Below are 27,844 nucleotides of genomic sequence, written 5' to 3'. Positions count from 1 at the left end.
TATAACCAAATTAAATAAAAGTTCATGCAGAATGTTTTTCTCGCGTGTGTTTTATTAATCTGGAGAGAGTACACTTTCATTTCGATTATTAAACATGAAAAATACATTAGGTTTTACTGAACTACAACTATTATCACGCCCATTATGTCCCTTAACATAGGTAAATGAAACAAATGTCTCTTTCCCCCTGAAACTCTGCTTTTAAAGACTTTCTTCAAAGTAGAAATTTGCATTCCTCCACGCGCGCTACAAATTTAAATATTCTGGCAGTAAAACTTAGGGAAATGAACGCTTATAGGAAAGTTTAAAATTAAAATTGTAATGTAAAATACTCATAAATCCCTACAAGTTCTTTATAAATCATTTTTTCACTCGGAACCGATAAACGAATGCAAGGGTTCTTATACTGTTTCCATATGAAGGCTAGTAAAAGAACGATACAACCATAATAAATATTTATCAGCCTAGCCTGAAATATGTATTTCTCTATCAATACGTGAAGCATATGTACATTGGTACCAAAGGAACAGAAATATGTATTTCTCTATCTATATTTGAAGCATATTTACATTGGTATCAAAGTAAAAGAATATGCATTGCATTAAATTAAAATTTTCTTGAGAAAGTCGCTTTATAGACGTTAAGGAAATTGATCCGTAGTTGGCACATTTCAATACTTTAGGCTGTTCTATCTTTTAAAATTAGTTCCGAATGACTGTGTTTTGTGGTCCCAAACCAAAATTGACTACTGTGCATAAGACATACTAGTACTATATGTTTATTTACCTAAACACTCTCCCAGCATCAGAGAAAACTAAAACCGTAAAAATATCTTAAAGTTGAAAATACTGAAAACCATTTTAAAAAACATATTAGTTAAATTATAGAAACGTTCACAATTAAAATCATGAACGTTTCTCTCTTAAACAAAGTACATGAATAAGGGAATAGCAGCGGGGGATTACGATAGCAGTTCAAAAACGAAAGAAAAAGCCTTAAAATTCTATGCATAGGACAATAAATGTAATGCTGATTTACTACATAGTAAGTAGAAAAATAACATTATTATCCTTGCCATGGTGAGACATTTTCGATATCTTTATTTATTTGTGTTTTCAAGGCAATCATAAAGTAAAGCAATTTTAAAATATGGGAGGCATGATTTAATATGTATGAGGTGACATATGGAGAATGCTGTGTGGCACCATCTGTAATGTTCCCACTGGTAATGGGAAATGCTACTGATATATAAAGTGCACAACTGAAGGCGTTATTCGCCGACATAGGGCACCTATGAAACTCGTCGTGCATAGATGCATAGATGCTCTACATAGGAAAAAACTACAATACATGCAAAGCTACATGCAAAAACAGAACTCAAGACTCTAATATCCGTTACTTGTCGGTTAAACCATTTGAGTTAAAAAAAAACTGCCTGTATTCCAACGAACTGGAGTGATGCATTTTCTGTGCAACGAAAGGGTTCACTGAAGAAAAGCCGGCTCCACTGGCATATAAGCCGGGTCCACTGGAGAGAATTAATTGGGCCGCTTGAGAATTTCAAAATTTTATGCTGTACTTTCCCTGTCTAATACATTTCACAGATTAAATATTTCTTGCCCTTTAGTTTTTCTATTGTATTTTACGCTCTCTGTTTTTTCATAGTTGGAAAAGATATCAGCTGAGCTGCACAATCATTGGTCCATGAGTCGCGTGAAGGCTTTGGTGATAAGCAAAATGCAGATAGCTAGAATCCTCTGATTCTGATCGTCGTGAAATTATGACTTTTTTATGTCACGTAGAGACCTCGCCACTTATTGTATGTGAACAAAAATTGTTTTTCAGGTCCGTTCCTAACTTTAAAAAAAGTGTATAATAGCCTCCGAAAGAATACCATATGTACTGCTATTCTTAAAGCACTGTTCCTCAATATATTTATGACGCTGTGCAATACAGAAGAAAGAAGGACAAACAGTTGCTGAGAGATGTACTGTATTCTTCTGATTCACAACTGATTTTAATAGGCTACTGTATTAGCTATTATATTAGCAGTTCAAAGTTCCTCGGAGAAAAGAAAATTCTGGCTCTTAAACGGGCAATGGGTAGCCTTTATAAAAACATTTGCCTTTTAAACACAACGAACAAATACATTGTATTTTAACAAAGCTATTTCGTATTGACGAAAAACGAATATATCTTCTTGCATCTACTTTTGATCAAATACTTGACTACTCGAAACTGACTCGAAAAGATGAGTACTGACTCGAAAAGAATGTGTTATTAGACACTTAACCGATAAATATTACGCAAAAATAAAATAAGTGGGCAGCTCAGTCAGTGCAAATTATGATTCTGCATGTATCTGTCCTGTTCTGTCCATGTATCTGTTAGCGATAAAGCTTGAAAGCCTAAAAAAGCAACATAGTACAACCTGCCAATTATCGTTAATTTTTATGCATTGGTATCAACATATCTGCATCATTTTATAGGCTAATATTTTATAATTTTTCATTTTTTGCGGATAGTTCCATGCAAAGATTTTTAGGTATATTGGGAATTCAAATCAACAGATAGATGTAACACCTGTCATTTAGAACGCCTCTCGATTTAGACGGGAAAAACAATGTTAATGATATGGAAAGTGTATCTTAAATTTCGATACAGGTGTAAAGGTAGCGAAATTTTTATTTTAGATATAATTAGTTGCAGAAACTTACTTCAGATTTTGCTATGCATATGTAAACCTAATTTATAATACTGTGTTTCAAAGGCAATTATTGCTCTGAGAAAATTTGCAGAATCTAGTGATTCTGCAAATAGTAACATGTTCAGTAATGTATTGTAAATTAAAAAGTTCTGAAGAGATATACTCGTTTTATAATGATCCAGGAATGAGTTCCCTGACTTAGAAGAATACCTGTAATGTATGAAATTATAACTATACACACTAACTGAAACTAACTGAAAACTTCGCCAAACCCTGAAAAATAATATTTTGCCCTTAATACATCAGGAATTTTCTCCTTCCTTAAGACGTTCATTCGTGACGTAATTGGAAGCGCGTCCGGCTAGATCGAAACGCTAGTCGTTCGAATCCTATGGAAAGAGGCTTCGATTTCTCATCTTTCCGGTTTTCAAAAAATTCTGAAATATTCTACAAATGCCGTCCAAACTAAAAACATGGTGCACCATAAATCGCGATAACCTGGATTTGGCGCTTAGTTACCTCTATCCAATTCAGTCTTTTAACTGGGGAAGAATGCAAAGAAGTGACTCTTTCTTTGACATTTTACATGTAAGCTGTAATTGCAAGCGCGTCCCGCTAGCAATGGAGAAGTTCTGAGTCCGAATCCCGGCCGAATGTCATTGCCTAATTTTGTATTTTCTGCTCCGAAATATGCCTAATGGTTCTACAGATATGCAACAGTTTTCTTCTCACAAGAGCATAAGAAATGATGAATATGGATAACTATATCAATGTCTAACCGCTCTTGTATAAACAGAAACGTCGGCTGGCTCTAAAAGTATTAATTTACAGAGCACAGAAGCAGTTACAATGAAAATATACATCTGAACAGAACACATACGAAAACGAAACACCTAACATTTAGAATTAACATTCGAGTAAAGGAAACATAAAAATGGAAAACCTATCCTCATCGCAGTTGCAGGTCGACTGCTTTAAGTTGCTCTCGTCGCCATTAGATGACGTTTGAAAAATTTGTTCGCGTACATGCAAATAATTCTGTCACAAATGTTAATTTTTAAATTTTTAAAATGCTTATAATGATGTTGTTGCCATAAGTATCCATGAGTATGAAATTTAGTGTGTGTTTATGTGAATGAGGTGATAAATATTGTTACAAATTTTGCACATATTTTGATAATTTTGATGAAATTTTGTATGAAATTATTGCACTTTTCTGCAAAATGTAGCAAGAAGATGCTCTGTGGGAAAAATAGAACTACAAGGGGAACACTAATTAACATCGTGTAAATGGTTGTCTCGCTAATTTGAGGTGAAACAGCCAAAATACGCCAAACTTGGCGACCAATTGTCGGCATTTTGATTCAGTCCTTGTATCACCGTAATAGGTATACTACTTGAAAAACTGTAATTAATGTTCTGTGTAACTGTAACCGTACCCGGTCCTCATATGCCTTTCAATAATTTCGATAAGCAGAAAGTGCTAGAAATAACATGGCTGCCGGCTGAATCTATATAATACCGATGAGAGCATCAGTTTCTCAGTTGTAATTGTTAATTTAGCGTGAGTTCGGTGTACTGAGATATATCCGGGTTAGCTTCGCTCTTAAGTGTGCTTTGCATTGCTTTGTGTTTAACGTTCTTAGTAGTTTGAAGTGTAACTGTTGATCGGACTCTGTGGTACTCTGAAAGAGTTGTACGATTATTTTTACGGAAAGTTCCAGAACTGTGAAGCGTTTCTTTTTAAAACATAAATGTTATCAATCTATCATCGGTTCTGCGTGCATTCCATCTAGTACGAACGCTATATGCAGGCACCAATATACACACATGATTCTAATATTTCTTTTCCTATAGCCATGAGAAACATTTTCGCTATTTGTGGGTAGAATGAATAATATGATAGCTTAGAACATGATGCTTATAACATATTGAAATTTAACAACAGCACACTTTGAATGCAAACTTATTGAAAGTCTGAATATATATAAAAAGATGGCGTGCCTCCTGACGATTTAAATGATTATCTAAAAGCAAGAAATATAGAAAAGTATGTGCTGAAAGAGCGTTTTTCTCACTAAGTAACGTGAAGAATGCATTAAGTTCAAAATTTCAGCGGCGTAATGTGAGGATTATAATCAAAATTGTATGGCTTTTTTAAATATGTTTGTAGCTCCTAATTTCTCGTAAAGCATTCTGCCTGAAAATTTTGGAAAGCAAATTTAGTGCACAAAATTTGTTTACATGGTAACTATTAAGTTATTAAAATCGCCTTTTTAATAATTAACATTATTGTTGGTAAATTACTGAAAATTTCCATGTTGGAAAGTATTAACAATTTATTAGTGATTTCGTTTCTACGACAGTGAATGAACTCAATACACGCTTAGATGTACAAAATGCTCTGATTTTAGCGTAGGGAAAGATAAATTATAAAATTAAATGTTGTTTTCAAGTAATTTGCTTTAAAATAGTGTTTGCTAGCTTACCCTTTTGAATTTTGTTTAACTGTAGGTAAATAACTTCCTGAAAAAGGCCAATATAGTTTTAAATTCACAAATAAAACAGCTACATATCGTCAAAAGTTTCAATGGAACAAATCTGACTGAGATAGAATAGATGTTATTATTTCATAAATACGAAACAGAAAGAGCGGAAATTGAAAAAGTTAGAGAAATCGATATTTTCTCTTCATTATATTATTAGGCGTGTAACGTAAGCATATTTTGAACATTATTGACTTAAGAACCTATCATAAAACTAATGTTTTTGTAGCGGCATGTTTCGGAGTAGCAGCAAATTTTTCTGAAACGTAATTAATAATATGACACAAAATGGTCACAAAATCCTTATCCTGGTTTTATTTTTGCGATCGTTGGTCGTGGATATGTACTTCTGATTAAACAGAATACTTTAATAATGCAAGTTTTCATGTTTTGTCTTTATTAGGTTCCTTCAGTATAGTATACTGAGTGCTCGTTATAAAAATTAAACGCAAAACGCGAGTCACCCATACGATAAATTTGACAGATGTAATTGATATTAAATTTAGAGATCATATTCAAGGGATGTACAAAAATTTGCATTTGTATGTAGCTAAAATTAAAATATCTGTTCAACAAAAAAGTTTCGGATATTTAGAGGTTCAGTAACAAGCATTTCTAGGCAGAATATATTGGTCATCATATAGATCTTATTCACAGAATTTTATAGAATTCGTGCTCTAGAAAACACTGGCAGGTATTTAATTTGCAATATTATTTGCATTAGCTAGAAACATATCTATACTTTAACTGAATTTACTTTTGAAAGTTTACCAGATTATGATTCTAAAGTAATAAAACTGTATGACAATGTTAATTTCACATTTTTATACTTTGAAAACTTAAAAATTTCTTCTGTGGAAATTCTTTCGGCATACTAAATGTGGCAAAATGTCGAAAATCGAAAATTTTGAAATTAAATATCTCGTTTAATTTTTATTGTATGGGTGTCAAACGCTTTGTATTTATATTTTAAATAGCAAGACGATACATTTTGCATATATATATATATAAGGAGACTATTAAAAGCGATTTCAGTAAATTTAAAATCGCCAAAGGGGGAATATTTGCATAATCTAAAATATATTTTGTAAATGGAAATATATGTGCACGTTTTACGAATATAAAGTACGAATAAAAGTACGAATATAAAGCACGTTTTACGAGGACGTTTGTGGACAAACTATGTCCTGTTTTGCCTTCGAACATCAAAAGAATTATTTATAGAAATGAGTGCAATCAAGTATTCAATGAAACATCTCGTGACAGTACAAACAGTTTATTTTATAAATTTAATAATTGACAACTCTAGTTTTGACATCTGAAACAACACTCAAAATATAAATGGCGTAAGATAATATGCATTAATTCTCAAATACACATGGAGCGCAACTCGAAGCCATTTCTCTCATTCTCTAATGAAAAGAACAAACTCAACACATAAATATAAAATTCTCCACTTTTGCCATACGTAATTTTCTAAAGTACATCAAACAAAGGTAATATTTGATAGAGGTTCAGCTTGGCATGCTGTATAAAATTATGAGGTTTACAAAGCAATGATAAATATTGCTAAGTTTCTCTGAAGTATTTGCCTGACGTACTGAAATATTATATATATTTTTAAAAGATACTTTCAGACTTATATTGTTAAATATATAATTTTACATTTATCTGTATGTAATAATTTCAGGAGCAGGAATTTTGATGGCGTAGAAGTGTTGATTCATAACGACTATTTGAGGCGAAGGCAGATTAAATCTTCAAGTTTTATTTTCAGCAACATATTGCGGCTACACACAAGTCGGCACATTAAATGTGCCTGTTACAAAGGGTTACATTTTTGATCAAAGGGTTACATTTTTGATAACTTTATAGCAAGAAATCAGCAGACAGACAACAGTATACCTAGGCCAAACCGTGGAAAACAAGTGCGTAATTTTCAAGGTGAAATCTTAAGTCAAACTGAGTTAGTTTTGGTTTTCAAAGCACTTTGAATGGATAGTTAATATTGCTGTGAAATTACTATTGGCTGCTTGAGTTTTAGTTCAATTTACATCACCCTTGACCTTACAGGAGATAAACTAACACAGTGGGCGGGGCGCGCGTCACCGACATGTCGGCAAGAAAGAGTAGGTACGATCTGGTTTACTTTAACACTGAAACCTATGGCGTTTGTATCACACAACTCTTTTTAATTATTAAATGTGATACGTTGTATAGTGATGAGATTATGAAAGCCACAGTTTTTTAAAATAGGATTTAATATATCGCATTAAAGCACTTTTTATTGCATTTTGCGCATTTTTTTTCACGCGTAATTCTTGTACAAACATCTTTACTTTGGTAAAACGGTAAACACTCTAAGCACAAAATTCATAACCTTAATTTTAGGTAAAAATAAAGTAAAATTAAATAAGATTGATAGTACGCGAAGATTTGAAATAAATAAGGTAAAATTAAACAAGATCTGATAATTTTTTTAAAATTTAATAAACATTTTCAGGCAGTGATTTTCCAAACTATAAATAACGTTACAAAACGATCAGATTTACTTGATTATATGATCATTAAATTATTAACATTAATGTGGATTAGTTATTTTAATAATTCATAAAATTCGGAGCTTAAAATTTTCTGAGTGTAATGAAGGGAAAAAAAGATAAAATAAAATATAGAAGCACTCTTTTTTTAAAGTTTTGTGTGTTACCTATATTTATTGAATATCATGTTCTTTGTCCGTAAACCACATACATTTGAAAACAGCATATCTTTAGAATTTCCGCACTGGAAATAAAACTGTTATTTTCTCTACAGTGCTCTCTCTGAAATCGTTGAGTTTGTTAATCAAACATTCGTTAAAATTTTACAAAATATGAAATAGATTAAAAAAAAATCCGAAATTCGGCCGTCCAGATGCCTATGTTCGGGTGGAGGATTACATTATTCAAAATTTGATGGCTCTAGATACTGTCGTTTTTGTCACAGTGGGAGAAACACACATGTATACATGCAGATTCTTCATTATTTAATTTCTTTACATATAATACAGGGCGATAATATTTGATAAGAACAATTTGCAAGGAGACACGGACATTTACAGTAAACTAGCGTAAAATGCCGCTTTGAAACTAACAGCCTTTCTAGGCTGCCACCCCTTTGGGCTAATAAATTAAATTAACAGTAAATAAAAAAAAAATCTTATGCAGAACTAAAAATAAATTTTAAAAAAATAATCACTATAAAATACAAGCAAAATTAATTATTACGGTTAAATACAATATTAATATTAGAATTAAATGTATAAAAATTTTTAAGGAGTCAAAATTTTAAGTAAGTTTTAAAGTAAAAATTTTTGTAAGTATTTTAAAGTAAAAATTTTTAAGGAGTCACTATGATGTATTATGAAATATAATTGAAATACAATTCCTTTATAGAAATTGTGCTATAATACTCATCTATAATTTTAAAAAAAGCAGCACAATTTAGAATTTTAAACAAAACTTTCAAAAATTTGTTTTTAAATATTTTAGTATTTTTTACTTATTTAAACAAATAAAAAGCATAAAAATTGCAAGAGAAAATTGCTTGTTTGAAATTTTCTATTAGTTCAGATTTAAAATATTATTTTCTAAAAGAAGTAGTTACAAATTTCCTTACAGCATAGGAAAAGCTAAAAAAAATCCAGTCCTGAAAGCATGCAATAGCTTTATAATTATTTGGATTGTTATTATGCTTGATAAATATACTAAATTTTTAAAAATCAATCTCAATTTCAAAAATAAAAATATGTAGAAATTCTAATTTGTGAAATGAGGCGCTACAACCAGGTTTTTCTTCACAATTATACACGTTGCAATAGACAACCAATGTTAAATTTCTGCAAGTCGTCCCTACTCCTCTGGATGTGATCAAGGTGACAGCCCGCAACGCCTCAGACGAGGGAGAAAACCCGTTTAGGTTAGTCTATTTCTTATAAGGTACATGACATCACCAGAATTACGTAAGAGTCATGTGATATAGAATTTTCTCGAAATGACGCAGGGCAAATAGATGTTGCTATTTTTAAAATAGATTAAAGAAATTAATTTACACTGCTAAATTAATCTTTTACATTTTTTTCATATTACAGTGATGTTTCGCGTTTCTTATGAAAAATAATTAGAGGGAATCGTAGGCTACGTGAAAAAATTCAAATTCACACCCAGATTCAGTAATTCGTGAAAATGTAAATATATTTTCTCACTTTAATAGCACTCCATCTATTAGAAGCTTCAGTGTAATTAGCGCTAAGTTAGCTGTCTTAAATTTGTATATATCCATATCTTAAAAAGAAATAAAATACAGAGCTATTTTCTAAGCGGTTTGTGAAATTCTTTGCAGATGAAACTGAATATCCATTACGTTGCATTAAATTTAACAGTTGTACTTCTGCAACTTCTTTCCATTTCATTTGCCTCAAAATGAGATTAGCTGTGCAGCACTTTTTCTGTAAACGCATTCTATCTCTTTTAGAACAAAATATTCTGTATCATTCTAATATACACTTTCAAATGATTCGCAAAATCGATAAGAATAACATTTAAATATAATCAGCTTATACGCAGAGACACTTTACAGACAAATTTCACTTGTCAATAGTTCTGCATATTTTTTTTAAAGAAATACAATAAATTCCCGATGTACTACATAGTATCACATGTGGCTTACAGAAGTAAGTATGAAACACAATACAAAATAAACAAAAGAAAAAAACTGAAATGAAATTAAGGATGATTACAAAGTTTTACAATGAATTGACAAAAAGTGATAAAAACTCTTCTCTCGGAAATAAATTGGTAAAATTCTGGAGGCCAGTTAATATTAAAATTTTTCAGTCCCAGTTTCAAGACTTTTTTTCGCTCTCATATTTAAGACATAGAAGAAGCACATGTTCAACATTCTCCTCGCCACCGAGGCTAAAACCACAGACGGACTCAGGTCTCAACTTAAATCTGTTCAAATAGCTTTTGAAATTTCCCTGGCCAGTAAGAAATTAGGTTAAATTATAGTTTGTGAAGAAGTGATGACATGACAATCTCATTTTGATAGAAGGGGAAAATCTCTTAGTTAAGTTCCCTTTATTAGAATTAATGAATTCATGGTTACGCGACTCCACAATACTTTTATACATGACCTTCTTATAAAAGGAATTAGGGATATTGACAAAAGTGTCAATTTCTCGCTTAATCGTAGTCTTAGCAAGGAAATCGGCTCGTTCGTTCCCAACAACACCTGCATGACCACGAACAAATGAAAATGCAACCGAAATAATTTTATCTTTTAGGTTCAGTTCTTTTTGAGTCTCGATAATAATATTAGAAGAAGAAATACATTTTAAGATCTCCAAGGATGAAAGGGAATCAGTACAAACGAGATAGTCTGAAACAGCACTATTTTGTTCAGAGATCCATTTGATGGCGAAGTTTAAGCACAAACGTTCAGCTATAAAAACGGTACATTCATCTCTAATTCTAAATTGAAAGTGCTCAAATGCCAGACCATTTTTGAAGACAACAAATGCGAGACGAACCCTGCCATCAATTTTGCTGCCATCAGTATAGCAAGTTACAGGCGAATCATCCACAATTTATTGCTAAACTGAGTAAAATTAACAGTATTTTTTTTCTGAAGGATGAGGGAGATGAGATGGAGGCAAAATACAATCATACTGAGAGACAGTAGAAACAGAAATATTTTCCTTAAGCAATAGAATGAAGAATGGCAATGGCAATTGGAGGAAAGACGGAAATTGCATAAACAGACCCATAGCTAACAGTACGATATCCACATATGACCCGCAGAAGTATCCGCCTTTGAACGCGTCGTAAATATCTATAATTTATCTTCTTTTGAGCGATATACCCCAGACTTTAGAGCCATACATAATGAAGGGTGCAATTCCTTGTTTATAGATGAGCGAATGAACGCTATAATTAATACCGTATGTGTTGCGTGCAATACGACTTAATCCAGTTTTAGTTCTACGTATTGGACTAAAAATAATCTAAACGGCATTATTTGAGGCAATCTAACAAGGTTTCTCAATAGTAGGTGTGCCTTAAATGCTAAATATTAGTTAGCTCCTCAAATAATAGTTTGTTCATATTTTTCGTTGCGCTTTTATTCTCGAGATATTTCGTATCTCAGTTTATAATCCTTTGAAAGATGGAGATGAAACAGTTTTATGAAAATCAAACACAACTGTTTTATCAAAATCAAAAGATTTCTAACCACATTAACAGTTCTGTTGTGATTTAATGTGTATCATATCATAAAAACAACGAATTAAGCACTGTTTTGATATAGTATAGGGAGTAACAGAATTATTTAACATAATGATTTCTGTTCATTTCACATGGGAACCAATTACCTAGAGTTAACTTAATTTTATTTTCATTTTACGGAAAGGGCACTTTAAAAAATTAGCTACAAACATATTACTTACGGAGAAAAAAATGCAAATTATTTGAAACATGCTTAGTTAAATATTAACTCCCTCTTATTAAACAAAGTAATATTATTAATCAGATAACCATGTGAAACACATAACAATATAGCTATAAACATTTGAATTCGCACTTCAATTTTTAATAACAATAAAAATGTAATAAATAATTAAGAAATAACAAGGAACAAAAAATGCGCTTGGAGGTACGGAACATATAACCATTTTAGCACTGCAAAAATTCCATTAAATAATCGTAACTGAAAAAATATTAAACACTTTCAAAATCCTGTTGATTAAAGTAAAAATAAAAAAAGCAATTTCCTGTTCTTTAAAAATGTGTGGAAAACTCTAATATAATCAAACTGTTGTTCTTTTAAATTTCCAATCTGAAGAATTTTAAAACTGACTTTATGAACAAATCACGTAGTTTTTATTAACTCTTAGAAAACTATTGCTTTTGAGAAAAAGAAAAGTAAGTACTGCTCTGCCTTCACTATATCCGATTTAATGAGAGTGCAATAAGTCGCACTGAAAGTTTCCACCAAACGCCCAACATGAAATCTGATTTAAAATGATGATTCAAGTCTTGCATAAAGTAAGAAGATACCAGTTCATTAAAGTGCAGCAACTATAAGAGATAGAAACTTATAATCATAGTAATCATAAAAAAAATCTTGGAGACTTTACTTTGAATTCATAATGAGGAATGCTTTTGTTTTTACTCACACTCTAACGGCCTGGAACCGATATTTCAGTTACTTTAATGATTTCTGTGAAATCTGCTGAATACGTAGTTTATTAACATCTTTTATGAGAAAATAAGGCAGAAAAAAATATATTTCGTTGGATGAATACGAATAATGAAAGAAAACCGCGAAGAGGAACGTCAACATTTTATGTAGCGTAACAGAAAAATGTTTCATTTTTTAAAATTTAGGAAGAAATATCATGAAGTAAATATAATTTTAAATACATTCTTATAAGTATCAACTTTTCCTTCTTAAAACATTTTATAAGGCTATTATTTAGTATGGTTAGTTTAAGTGTACATATTAACGTTTGATGTAGAAGATGATAAGCCAAACGCTCTCCAGAAAAATGTTTGAGGCCTTGGAATAAAGTGTAACATAATTTCTAAATTCATTACTTCAAAAATTCATTTTTATTTCTAAACAGAATCAAATTTTAAGAAGAGATTACTGAGAGTATTTACAGATGCATCAGGAATCGTTTCTGCCCTCTAAAGTATCACTTAAAGCAAAGTTAGGGATTTATTTTCATCCTATGGCATACCCGTTTGACGCGGTTGGAACTTCTTTCGTTCCTCCGGCAACACCGCATTGAGAAATTTATTTATTTTTAAAACCTATGTCCAGTTGCCTGGTGAAGTTAAATCTTCCTTTAATTCTGATTTATTACCACGTGATAAGCTCGGATTCCTTTCATGTAATTCTTCTGTTTACTGTGGTATATCCACATGGTGAGGTTAGTGCATTTTTTCATCTTGTGGCATCATCCCGTGGTGAGAATTACGGATTCCTTTCATCCTGTTGTATGACCATGTCTTGAGGTCAGTATTTTATTTCATTCCGTGTCATCACCATAGTTTTAGAATTTGGACCTTTTCATTCTGTAGCATCACCACGTGACAAGAATAAGTGATTCATTTCATCCTCTGACGATCACCATGTAGACTGATTAAAGTTTTTATTTATCCAATAGCACTACAGTGTGGTGAAGATTAGGGATTCCTTTCCATTTGTTTCATCCTATACATCACTGCACGTTGCTTTGCAGAATAAGGTTCCGCAGACATACAGAAACGAGTAAGAAATGAACTGTCTTCCTGTGCTTGCGTAAAAAGATATAGCATATTCACTTTATTATGGAGTATTTAATTAAAAAAGAACTTATGCTATGAAGAGAAATTAATTTAGGATTTTAATTCAGAGTTTATTGATATCTATTTTTGATACTTGTGTTTAGTTTATTTGTATCTGGTTTATTTTTTTTTAATATAAAGTATCTTTCCTGTATGTAATTAGGTTTTTTGTTATGTCGTAATGAGTTTTCGTAGATATGTTATGGTATTAAAATTCTGTTTTTTAATCAAACGGAAATGCTGCATATAATTCTTCTGCATTTTAATGCAATGCTATTAATAATCAATTTTTTCCTAGCGACGTTTACTTTTTAATCCCCTTGAAGTTATTTATTATTTATAAGTCTTTTAAATTTTCTTTTCTGTGTTTGAAGATGATCTTTGCAGACTGCCTGGCCAACAAAGGAGGCGGCAGAAATTTTGTCTGTCTTTTATAAGATATGAGTTATTTGCTGTTATCTTAAATCGACTTAAAACTGACGAATGGAATTTTGCGATGAAATTTTGAAATGGATACACTGGATGACTCAAGGATTTTGTTTCCTTTTATGTATCTGTAATGAGAACAAAAGTGAAAAGTGAACAATGTAATATTTTATTTTTTGACAGTCTTTGTAGATTTCCAACCTAATTATTAAACAAACGAAAATAGCATTTATACGAATGAGGCGAAGCTCTAAAATTACTTTTTTATTTAGTTAAAATACTTTTATGGGTATAAAGGCATTTTTTTAGTTTTTTATTTAAATAAAACTTGTTTATTTTGTAGGGTTTTCCTTATTATGCATAACAAATTTATTTCAAGTTTCATTTCCTGTTCTAAACTTATCAACTTCCCCTTACATTCTCTCGCCAGGATGTAAATTTAAAGTTAAATGAAGTGCTATTTAAACGTGTGAATATCTCAGTTTATTCAGAGCGTGTTTCGCTAGCCAAGCGCACGTTTCGTTGTTATTTCGCGGTCACGCTAGTAAGCCTCTTGGCCTTATCAGATTAGTATCATGCCGGTTAGATTTTCTGTGAATCCACCTCTTAGGCGCAGACTTAAGTGCGCTCTTGCACTATTTATTTCAGGTTTGACTTGTATTATATTCTACGTTTCAGTTCCCACCCCAAGTGGACGGTGTTCGTAACACACGAAGTCCGTGCCCTTCTGTTAAATTAGTGTGAATTAAAAAAGGGTTATTTTTTCCCCTTCTTTTGCGCCGGTAATTTATTCGCCATTCACGCCTGTGCGAGAATCTGGCCAGAATTCGCCATGTACATTGTAGGATCTAATTTAGTTTAGGTGGAATAATAGAGATAGGTCTTACAATTTAATAAAAAGTATTTTCAATAAAAATTTTTCAAATACTTTCTTTTGATTACATAATATTTTATTCCCATGAATGATGCTCTTGAATTATGTGTAAGAATTATTATTTAATTTAAAGAGTTATTTATTATTTCAGTCTCTACTATAGCTTCTCCTTTCCGTTTCTTCACTAGAATGTAAACTGAGCTAGAGAGTATTTAAGGTGAGGTTTTTTGATTTTTGGAGCGTGGTACGTAGTTTCTGCCAGCTGTGATCAGTTTGTAATTATTCAGCTATGCACTACTGCTGCCGACATTTAAATCTGATACGCCGGTTAGAAATTATGAACCAGCTTAGATTTAAATTTATTTGTGTAGTCTACGTTTTACTTATGACTGTTACTTTAGTTACATTGCCACAAGTGTTGGTTTATTTTATTTCTAAAATGTAGCTTGCTTTGAGAATATAAAGTAGTTTGAAACTCCCAACAGACATAAAGCGAATTACTGCTGTGTCTAAAGTAACTACAGATATACGAAAAAGTTTAAACAACCTTCTCAATAAAACAGAACTTTGTATATAAACGCACTTCTTGCGCTAACAGAATCAACCACCGTTTGTGGCGATGTAACACTCAAACTGAAATCGTAGACCAGTAACTAAAGACAACACAATTAAATTCAAATCTAACTCGGCTCAAAAACTCTAACCGTCGTATCAAATTTAAATATCGGCAGTAATAACGTAAAGGCGAATTATTACAAACTTTATAGTGCTGTCAGGACTTAGGTAGCGTCGTCATGAGGGGCAGGATCGTCCTTTGTCTTACAATCCAAAAATCTCAAATATTCTTTAACTCAGCTTATGTTCTGGTGAGGAAACAGGAAGAAATTATAGTAAAGGCTGAAAGTATAAATAACTGACTAATTTGAGCAATAATTCTTACATAAGAATGATTACATTGCAGTGTAATTTGGTTCTTTTGAAGCAGGAGACATGAAAATGAGCAATGCCCTCGTCGGTATTCGATTCTGGACCTCTCAAATACGCGCTGAGTGTGCTATCGTTAACACCACGAAGACATGCAGAAAGGAGGGAGAAACATAACATGGAAGATAAAATTTGCTATGTCGTGAATTTAGCACAGTTAAGGCGTTTGATTACACTATACTCTATTTATCACAGTTTTATTAAAGAATCATAAGTTAGAATAACTATGAAAGTTTTGTTTAACAAGTTAGAAAGTTTGTTTAACTGAGATAGAACACAAATAGAATACAGTTACAGTTACTTTACAAAGATTTAGATCAAAGTGTTTAAATAAAGAGCTTAGAAATTCATTTATAAGTTTCAAATAGCTTCAGGCTTACCTTATTAGTCAATATTATCCCTAAAGCAGTGTTAGGAGTATATTCCATAAAAGAAAGTTACATGCTGAAAAGAGCAAAGCACAGGTACAATGATTGCATAAAATCTTTTTCGAGACTTCATCAGACACAAAGGTGCAATCATCTCTCGCCAATATATATCGTTTTTCACTCGCTTGTTTTTGACGTTGCCGAGTTACACTGACTTATTCTAACAAAATTAATGAGAGTAGCTAAAGTGTTTGAAATTTGCATTTCATGCAATTACGCAAAGCTTAAAATGCGTCATAAATTTCCATTTTAGATTTAAGCGCAAACCTGTTAGCTTAATCAGTCGAAGTGGCTCTATCCAGGCAGCATCCCTTTAATACATCTGCGGTATTTTGATGCCTCCAGTTCAGAAGACCACGTTGTAAAGATCCTAAGTTTTATTAACGTTTATTTTATTTTAAATCTTTACTATCACTTCTGATTTTCTACTTCCGGCCAGAATTAAAAGCTTTAACTTATTTATGCAAATTTGTCTTGCGAACGCCAAGCACTTAAGTTGTGGCTTTTTGCCAAGCAAGAGAGAGGAAGGAGCTATTAAAAGCAGGCCGCTTGCCATAGTAGTTTTACTCGGTTGCTGGTTGCCTTCAAGGCCAGAGGTTTAATTCTCTTGATAATTTAAACGTATCGTAGTGTTAGCAGTTCTCTGTACTACATACGGCTTCTTGTTAATTTACGGCCAATCTTGGAGTTAGGCACTTGTTTGATTAATCCAAAGTTAGTTTAGTTAGAATTTAGTTAATATTTTTTATATTCTTACGTTCAGACCACAAGTGGTTGGTCTCTGTATTCCGAAGTCCGGAAATCATTGTAAAGAGAGAAAAATAAAGGGTTTCGTATACCCTTCCTGTGTGTATTGTCTACTTCCCAAATTTATTGAACATAGCTTTAGTAAGCTCCCTGTTCCGAGTCAGGACAGTTAAATGTTCCCTAAGCAAGTAAGGAGGAACACAGAACCTGATAACGTGACTGTCATATGGATCTCTGTAGAAATACTGAACTGTAAATAGTCATGTGTGCTGTGTGCTACGTTTGAATTCACAAAAGAATTACTATTCCCCGTTTTCTTATGCTTTAAAGCAAAAAGACTATTTTTGTTATGTTGTAATCGTTAAGTTAGACAGTTTTGCATGTGGAAAAGCACGATAGAGCTAGGTGCCTGAGAGAAGCATAATTTTCAGGGAAGATTTCTTAAGGTAAATTCGCTTGTATTTACCTTGCAAACCTTATGTTTTATTATATAAATATTAAGGCAATCGCATTTATGAAACGACTGCGATATATAGCGGCCAAAAGTAGCAATTTGTTACCGATCTAAACTAAAAATTCCGTATATATATATGTTTTTTCTTCTTAAATTATTATAGACTTATTCATGCTTACATGTATTATGCCAACAACGTCTAGTTCGAAAGTCTTTGCATCGCGCCTACAATCTGCAGTAGAAAAGAATCTTTACGACCGCATTGCGTTAAACGTCAGTCTGTATCTTAGCAGACACATTTTATCTGTGATTAAATTAGTATTGACAAGTTGCATGGCAGAGAATCATTAATGACAGTAGAGTTATGTTAGATCTTTAAAAATAGCATCAATGATCACATATTTTATATTCACTTTAAAAGGAATGGATGATGATTAATTTGAAAGCTTTCAATCAATCAAATCGTAAGATTACTTTGCTTTACTGCGAGGAGGTAAACATAAAAATAACGAATTGTTCAAATAGATTCTGTATGAAAAATGAAATATAATCGGAAGATACTGAAATCAATCAAGTGTTAATAAAGCTAATAGTTTTATATAAGCGTAAAAAAATTATTTGCTGAATTGGCTGCAATAATTTTTTTCAATAAATCATCATTATATCCGATGCTTGGAATTTGTCCATGGTTATACTGACAAGTATAAAGGGTTGCCATTGCAATTTCATATTAAATGAGCTTGAAAAGAACTTTTATGGGAAACAAAATATAAAAAGTATTTTAAGGGGGTACATCTTTTAATTTCCAACTTTGTTTTTATTTATTAATATATAAAAATATAAAAAATATAATACAAAATTATAGTTCAAAATTAGAATTTGCATATGTTAATTTTAAATTAGACGTTTATTTTGTTTTAAAAGAAAAATAATGGAAAATAATATTTTTATGAGTATGATCTTTAAATATAGTCATGTTTAACATGCAAAACAAACGAAACACTTCAATTATTTTTCTTAGAAAGTATACAGTTATCTACATACTTATTACACTGATTCCAATAATAATAATAATAATATGCAATCGACATTAGTATTATGAAATGACGGAGTACAGACGTCAGATGAAAATATGTTTCGAAGTAAGTTCAATAATAAGTAAATTTTAGATATTGTATGTTCTTATGTCATTTACCGCGACATTTAATCCTTTGTGATGCTGGGAATTTAATCTTATTTGCAATTAAGAGATCTAGGGACTGGTTGTAAGAGATGTAAGTTTTATATCAGAATTTCCACAATGAGAAGTATACACTCATGTCCATAAATTAAGGATAATGCAAAATCAGGCAAAGGAAGAGTTAGAAGCAAAACAAATTTGACTTATTTGTAAATCTTATTTATTAAACAAAAGGTAAAGAACAACAAAAGATGCTATATGTTTGATATTTTAAAAAAATTAGCGATTTTTTCTCCCTAGAGCAAACTTAAAAAAAAAAAAAAAAAAAAAAAAAAAACTATTTACGAAAAAACCAATATTACTTGGTTGGTATGATTGTTAATACATTGTATGTCTCCAAGACGATGCATTACAGTCCGTACAACGCCTACGCATGCTGAGTGTCAAATTATCGATCTGATCCTGGGGGACATTAAACCACTCAAAAAGCAATGCTCTCCGAAGTTCCGGTAGACATGTAGGGGGAGGTTGACGGGCTGCAACTCGTCGGCCAAGCATGTCCCACACGTGCTGTACTGGATTCAAGTCCGGTGAGAATGCTGGCCAGTCCATACGGGTGATATCCTCCGATTTAAGGCATTCGCTTACGATGTTTGCACGGTGAGGACGGGCGTTGTCATCCATAAACACAAATTGTGCGCCCATGGCGCCCCGAATCAAACGTGCATGTTGTTCCAGAATGACATCCCGATAGATTTGGCTTGTCATGGTCCCCAAACGAGCACTCCTGCACCACCGTAACGGTGTCGTTCAATGATGTTTTCTTGGTGGTAACGTGTCCCTAGAGCTCTCCATATGAACGTCCGGCGAGAATCAGACTACAAACTAAACGTGGACTCGTCGGAAAACATCACACAAGCCCACAATTGCGGTGTCCACAATGCATGCTCTCTACTCCAGGCTAAACGCAGGCGACAGTGAGTTGCAGTAAGTGGAACGCATCTGACAGGTCTACGAGCATATAGACCAATCTGCCCTAAGCGTCTGTACACGGTCTGCCTTGAAATTTTCGTACCAGTGGCTGAAGAGAGCTGACGAGACAGGTTTGAGGCAGTGCTACGCCTGTTTCTTTTGGCAGTAACTGCCAAATTCCGGTCCTCGTTCGGCGTTGTAACTCTGGGGCGACCTGTGCTGTAACGTCTACTCATATTACCATCATCTTGGAATCATTGCCAAAGCCTGGAGATGACACTCTGGGCAATTCCAAGTTCGTCTGATACTTCCAGTTGGGTACGCTCACATTCCGTAGTTGTTCCGCAGCCGATAGTTCTACCACGTAAAAAAATCATCCAAATGCGTCCTTTGTGTCATAACTATTCGGTACTGAACTAACTGAAATGCTTATAAAGCGCCTGCGAACAATTTTACTTCTGTGCCTGTATTCCTTATATATCACTCACTCTCTTACACTTTCGTCATTGTGACGTACAATCGCTGTCATCTGGTTACTTCCTGAAATTTGCTAATGTTTCTTGAAGATGTGTGTAGTGATTTTACAGGTGATATATTTATTTTAGAGTTCGATTTCCACGTGACTCCGAATTATCCTTAATTTATGGACATGAGTGTATTTCTTACGCCAGGCTTTATTACGTAAGCACAACCAATGCCCCACAGAAAATGGTAGTGAGACGTTATGTACAAGTGCTCCGTCTTAGCTAGTTAACGGGGAAAGTATTTCGTAAATTTTGATTTAAGACCAGCTGATTGATCTTTTTTAAAAATTGTTTTACCAGTTTGTTTTGTCAATGTATTACGTTTAAAAAGCCTGCTTTAATTAATTTACTAATAATAATATTTTTATTATCATCAAAAGCATACTGAAACTATACGATGGGGTAAGTCTTAACAAATTCTTGGTACAGCTTGCCTCGAGATTCTGATTCCTATAGTTTAACTTTCTTCTTTAAATGTTAACATGCAAATAATTTTCTATCCAATTTCTTTGCCAAAATCGAAAAATCGATTCTGACCCTCAAAGGTTAGAACTCTCCTTAATGCTGCACCTCAGAAATAGTCTAACAGATCTGTCATCCTAAAGGATAGTCTACAGATGCTAAAGAAATCTATCCTCCTAAGTGACATACCTGTAAATCTTTGGAAGCATAATATGAAGAGATAATTAATAGGAAACGAAGAACGGAGAGAATAGAAAGTGAAAGGAAAAGATTAGAGAAAAAAATCCAAAAAGAAATTTATGCTGTAATGGGTGAGGAAGAGGATTTTGAATTCAGGTACAGATTCAGAAACAGAAAAGTGGTTTTCCTTAAATTGAGAACATACCTACAATAACTCTGATGAAGGAGAATGAGTGCAAAACATAATTTGTAAAATGTTGGCAAACATCAAACGTGTAAGAGGAAACAATCTATCATTTGTTTGTGTTAAACTGCAATTTTCATGACTCTCCAATTTATGTTGATTGTTTTAAAAAAGTTATCTTTATTTGGCTACAAGCAATTTAATATAGTTCTTTGTCACTATGGAAAATAATAATAAGCACCAAAAGTTTTTACTTCCTTGTACGAAGTAAAGTAAGTATTGTAATCGCTAAATGTTTCGCGTATCACATTTCGAGAAAAATATATATTTTGACCACTCTCACAATCCATTTGAATGTTTTTTTAATGACGTTTGTACATACGGACAGAATAAAAGATTATTTTGTTTTCCCAAAACGTATTGTAAATTGGCTTTAAAATCAGAAATTGGATCAGAAACGATTATTTTGGTGACTTCATTCAGACATACGTACGCATGTATGCATCTGGCATAACTCGAAAACGATTAGCCGTACAACGTAAGAATTCATGTAGGGGGCTGCTATAAATCTAGCTGTACATCTCCCATTTTATTACAACCAGATTGAATATTAATCAAGAGATTGAATTATCTTTAACTTATGTTCCAGTTAAAATTTTTATTCATTTAGTTAATTTGCATACTATAGCTGTAGAATTATCAACAATTTAAAAATGCGAGTTGTGCTAGGCCTAACATGTCGGATATTTGTTTACATTTTAAATTCTTGGTAGTATAGTGAGTTAAGTCAGTTGGTGCATCAACTTCACTGTATTTTTACCCAGTGGGACCAAAAGATAACTTTAAAATTTCATGCACTGAAAATTTTCTCTTTTTACCCATTGGCTGAATTGCTTTTTGAATTTTGCGTAAAAACTCTCATTTTCATTGCGAAACCTGTTGTTTTTAACTATATTTGGTGTTTTATGTTTTTCTGTATTTTACAAGGTTTAATAAAGGTATTTTGAGTTTTTATAAATTGTTGCTTTACCGCGAAGTGAGAACTTAATTCATTGAATGAGAAATGTACCTCTACTAAAATTTGAGGAGATAAAAAAAAAAGTTTAAAAGAAGTGCAGCAAAAAATGTGTATAATATCCGTTCGAAGAAGTCATGTGGTATGCACATCAATTTTTTTTTTTTTTAATTTTATAATCGTTTTTAAATGTTACTATTTTGCCTAACACTATGACAGTTTACTACAATATGTAACAGACGAATAATGGGATGAAGTTTCTAGTCCTAAAATCAAGAAAACTGCCAAATATGCGTTTTGCGTATATGACGAATTAACAATTACAGGCAATTAATAAAAACAGCAAACAAAGTATACTTAAAAATTAAACATTTTCCCAAAATTTTTTACAACCAGATTTTAGCTTCCTTGGTTTAATAAGTATTTGACAATGCTGAATATATAAACACTGAGATATTGTCGAACACTCCAATAGAAAAGAGTTAATTTAATTATTTATAATTTTATAACCAATGAAGAATTCTAAGTTCATATCATGGAGTAGAAAACGAAACCTGATACCTTGTTACTGATAGGTAACCTCGTAGAGTCATTAGGTTATTTTGAAGCGGGGAATATGAAGAATACACTGAATATCATAAATTAAGGAAAAATCACAAAACTCACGATTACTGAAAAAGTTACAAGTAGAATTTTATGAAACTTGCCCACAATATACAACACATAGTAAGGTATCAAATAACATAAAAAGAAATTACCAGACAATTATGGTAGTATAGAAGTTAGCACATGTATAAAATGAACAAATTGAAGACGCCAGGTTGCTATAGTACAAGTACCTTCAATATGGAATATAATCGCCTCTAGAAGCAATACAGCAGATTCAGCGATGTGTGATGCTTTCAATTATGCGGTCTATCAGTGCCATAGGAAGCAAGAGCCATCAATCTTGCAAAGCAGTTGCAAGCGAGGCAAGGGTCTAAGGGGGCGGATTGAGAGCAGCTAGACGTCTCCCTAAAGCATCCCAAACATGCTCGATAGGATTCAAGTACGGGGATCGAGCTGGAAAATCCATGCGCATAATTGTTTTCTGTTGAAGATATACGATGCGAACCCTGTGTGGTCTTGCATTGTCTTACTGTAGCAAGAAAGCATCACCTATTGGCCCGGCATATGGGCGCATATAAGCATCAAGGATGTCATCTCTATAAACATGAGCATTCACGGTTCCCCTTGGACAAACATGGAGGTCTGGGCGTCCACCCAAAGAGATGCCACCCCAAACACAGACACTGCTTCTTCCGTATGCATTTCTTTCACGGATGTTTGACGAATGATAACGGCTTCCAGGTTCTCTTCATATCAAATAACGCCTACTATTGCTTTCTAAACTAAACCTGGACTCATCCGTAAAGAGAATAGCTCTCCATTGCTCAGGCGTCCAATGGACATGTTGTTGTGCCCACTACAAATGGTCTCTCCTATGGCGTGACTTGAGCGGCACGCAAATGGTTGTTCGCCTCGCATACAGACCACCTTCGTGAATCCTTCTACGCACAGTTGACGTTAACACCAACCTTCCGGTGGCTGCAGCAAGGGAGGATCTAAGAAGAGTTGGAGTAGCGGTTCTATTCCTGAGTGCACATAATGTGAAATATCGGTCATCGGCGCTCGTAGTAGCAGTTGGCCGTCCTTGGCTGAACCTCCTAGGTGCCGAATCTGTGATTTGAAATTGCCTACAAAGTCTATGAACCACAGAAGGACTCACATTTAGCCATCTGGCCACTTCTGTTTGACTTTGCCCTGCCTCTAGTCTGCCAATGGCTGTCTATCGTAGTTCTGCAGGCAAATGATGCCTGGAGGTCATTGTAACGAATCGGCTATCTCAGATTTCTGATGTCACTATCACAGTGAAATATGTGGGCTTGCTCTGAAACATGGACTTTTATGCTCCTCGGAGATGACGTATTCCGAGAGCAGCGACACAAATTTGCATATTGGACTCAGCTACTCTTACTTCGCAACATATTTAAATTTTACACGATTTGGCTTATTTTTGAGGGAGTTATCGCTATTTTTGTGATTTTTCCTTAATTTATAATAACCAGTGTATGCAATGCCCTGGCCGGAACTCGAACCTGAACCTCTCGTATACACGCCGAGTGTGCTACCGTTACATCACGAAATCATACAGAAAGGAAGGAGAAAATACCTTGTATAATCCTAGAGGCGAGCCACACAAGATCAAAAGGTCTATTTTTAGACCAGGTGGATCGGGTTGTATTCCTCTAATTTGTAACCTTAAATACTCCCCATTTGAAAGGAAGACTGGGCATTAGGGGACCCAATCGCAAAATCCTGTTGGTGAAGAACCATCATCCATCATTTTTAGTTCGGGCGCCACTGGAGAGACATTAGATTATTTTGAAGCAGGAGGCATGAGAAATGTGCAGTGCTCCCGCCGGGAGTCGAATACGTGCCTAGTGTGATACTGTTACACTACGAAGGCATGTAGAAAGGAGGGAGAAAATGCCTTATAATCTTTATGACCAAATGCAATATTTATGGATACACAAAAGCTTTTTATATATGAACGAGTAGTTTAACTGATAATAAAAAGAGATGTTTCAATAAAGAAATGCCGAATTGGTGTTAAAATAAAGGTACTTCACCAATACACATGAGTATACTAATCGCTAGATAGCTATGTTTTCATATATATATATATTCGTTAAAGAACGTACAGTTTTTTAGTAATCATAATATTTCATATATCAACACATTACAGATTATAGTCTTGATTTATAGAACAGATTTAAATTTTCTATAAAGTTCAAATGATACTAAACATATTTTATAATGTATGATGTTCAGCATATACTGGAGATATTTAATAATAAAATCTTCGTCAGTGTAATTAATCTTTGTGTCTCAGCCTTTAAGCTAGATGGTGTCTAAGAAATTCGAGCTCCCAGAGATTGTTTTAGAAGCAAAACACCAGTAAGTTTCCATTTTTATTGGGAAATTATAAACTTAAATGAATATATATAAACTAAGTGAAATACGAAAAAATGTAAACTTTGAGTAATAGAATTTAACATCCATATATTCCTAATTTATCATCTATTCACATCTTTGCAATTTTACTAAAGATGGGAAATGCATTTGCAATATACTAAAGCACTGGTCAGTCGAACACACCAAAGATCCAAAATTAGGTTGTAAATCTGAGCAAGGAATTAATATAAGATATCAAGAAAGAAATTCAGATCATATCTTGGAATTTAACAATGAGTCGTTAAAGTTTTACTATCTATATATAAATACAAAGAATATGGGCTAGAACCGAGAATTCGTCATAGCTAACTGTAAATGCTTTTGTGAATAATAATGAATAAAATTTTCTTCCGTTAATTCTCGTATGAAAGCATTTTTCAACATGTAAAGAATACGCCCAGGAATTAAACACCAAGTGAAGCGAATGCTCATTAGTTTGATTTCATAAACATTTAAATATTAATGCTGAAATTACAAACTGTTTCTTCTAAGATAAGCGTAGAATAAACATGGTTCATTTTTATTTGAATATCTCAAGCACTTATTAGATTAAATTATACGATTACGGGAAAGTAACCTCATGAAATCTGGCTGCGAGATGAAATTCATTCTGGGGCTTCATTATAAAAATAGACTAACTAAGTATACTAACTGTGTGCCAGAGTATAATAATCATTATCTTATTATATCAGTCATTGTTTTAAACTGTTTCTAATAATTTCTTGCATCAAATACAGGCAAATCATTGTATGTATGATTAACTAGCAATCTTTTGTTTATTTTCTTAACTTGTATATTAGATTTATATCTAAAAATGATGCGATTAAATTAATTTATCACCAAGTCACTCCTTTTATTTTGTAAATTATTACCATATTCAATTAAATCACTTAATTATTTATAGCGCTTCTAACATATCTACCTGTGAACTTCATTCTAAATTGTAACTGAATTCATGTGTCGAAATTTTAAATCAAAAAATAATGCATTCGTTTTTTACACTAAATATTATCACTCATAAATATACAAATTGGAGTACAGATTTTTGTAATTTGAGTTTTTAGTTTCTGAATATGCAGGCTAGAATACTAAATTAACGCATTTACTTCCAGAAAACATTATGAGTTTAGCAAATATGACGGTATCTGTTGAATAATTTTCACACAGTTTTAAATTGTTAAAACGCCTATCACTACAGAAAATGCTAATGCAAAATAACATATATTAGGTTGAAAATTAAGTTACATTTTAGCACGTACAGCGTGTTGATAAAGCATACTACATTAGATATTGCCTCTTCATCGCAATCACTTTTAACTGTTCGGACTGTTTACCGTATATTTGCAACAATTCTAAGCATAATACTCATAATGGTATTCCATATGGGATTCCGGGATGTCTTCAGAATATTCAGCTACTCTGTCTGAGTGCTATCAGGCAATAACGTCACACAAAGTGGCCATTCTGCCCCTCATACATCAGTCAGTGGAAATCGTGTTGACATCCATATTGCAAACGCCCTGCGCCGTGTATGAACGATCAGGACTGAAAGCAATTTCCTTCAGGTTGCCTCTCGCGCGTCTAATAAATATTGACTGCATTGTAATCACGTGGGATGTTGACAGAGATTGCAAGAGATACTAACGCCGGATAACTATTGGATAGAGCATAGCCAATAATGCAACAGCCTCTTGTTCATTTGTTTCGTCGAATTGCAGCTCGAACGTTTATTTCCGCAAAACTATGTATGGTACTCGAACAATTTTAATTGAGAATATGAATTCTACGAATGCAAGTAATTAAATGAAAGCTTATTATTATCAGCTTTATTGATGCTGAATGTGTAATTTAAAATACAAGTAGGTTGTGCAAATTGGCAAGCTTAGACGGACTCGAATTTCTTAGCTACAGATTTGAAAGATTCAAATCGTGTCACACTTACAAATAATGAAATATTAAATTCTTTAGCAGATCCATAGAATACAATACATTCTGCACTCATTTTACTACTCTTATTAATACATCTCATTTTGCAAATTTTCCCTAGGTATATTCATAAAAATTATTTCAGTGCTTAACAAAATAGCATGCAAAAACACGAAATATCTCACTAGTGCGTGTTCAGCACTTTATCCAATGAAGGGTCAAGAACAAATTTAGCAAATCAGGAAAGTTAGGAAAAAATCACTGTTATTAATTTATTCTCACAATTCTGTAAATACTATTCTCTGTTTTAAAGATTTACTATCACAATTAATGTAATGATGTTGATTTGCGTTTTTGATAATAAAAAATGCGAATCCTGCAAACTTGCCTAGAAAATACTATTGTGTACTTTCTTCATTTAACCTGAACTATAACTGTTACCGCAGTTTTTACTGTATACATATTTAATTTCGTTGAGAATTACTAAGTTGGCTTCATTTAAAGCTAATTGCTTATGGAAAACCTACAATTATAACTACACGGATTATGCAAACTAGCACATTACATTGAATTTATATTATTTCAAGGCGAGACGAGTTGACATTACTTCTCCTCTCTGAGTTGTCCTGTTGTTTGTGATAAAAAACAATAAAATGCATCATATAGTATAAAAGAAATAAAGAAAGATAAGCTTAAAATACATATTTTGTATATTAGAATTCAGATAAAAGAATCCAGTTAATTTTAAGGCATCAAAGATTGCAAAACGTTTCATCAGTATCGGCAAAAAAATGTGTTTTAATGCCATT

This window comes from Stegodyphus dumicola, chromosome 7 (genome assembly GCF_044657685.1).
Source record: "Stegodyphus dumicola isolate Sdum_Otavi_A_Nest chromosome 7, ASM4465768v1".
Classification (NCBI taxonomy): domain Eukaryota; kingdom Metazoa; phylum Arthropoda; class Arachnida; order Araneae; family Eresidae; genus Stegodyphus; species Stegodyphus dumicola.
This window is presented reverse-complemented; position numbering follows the sequence as displayed.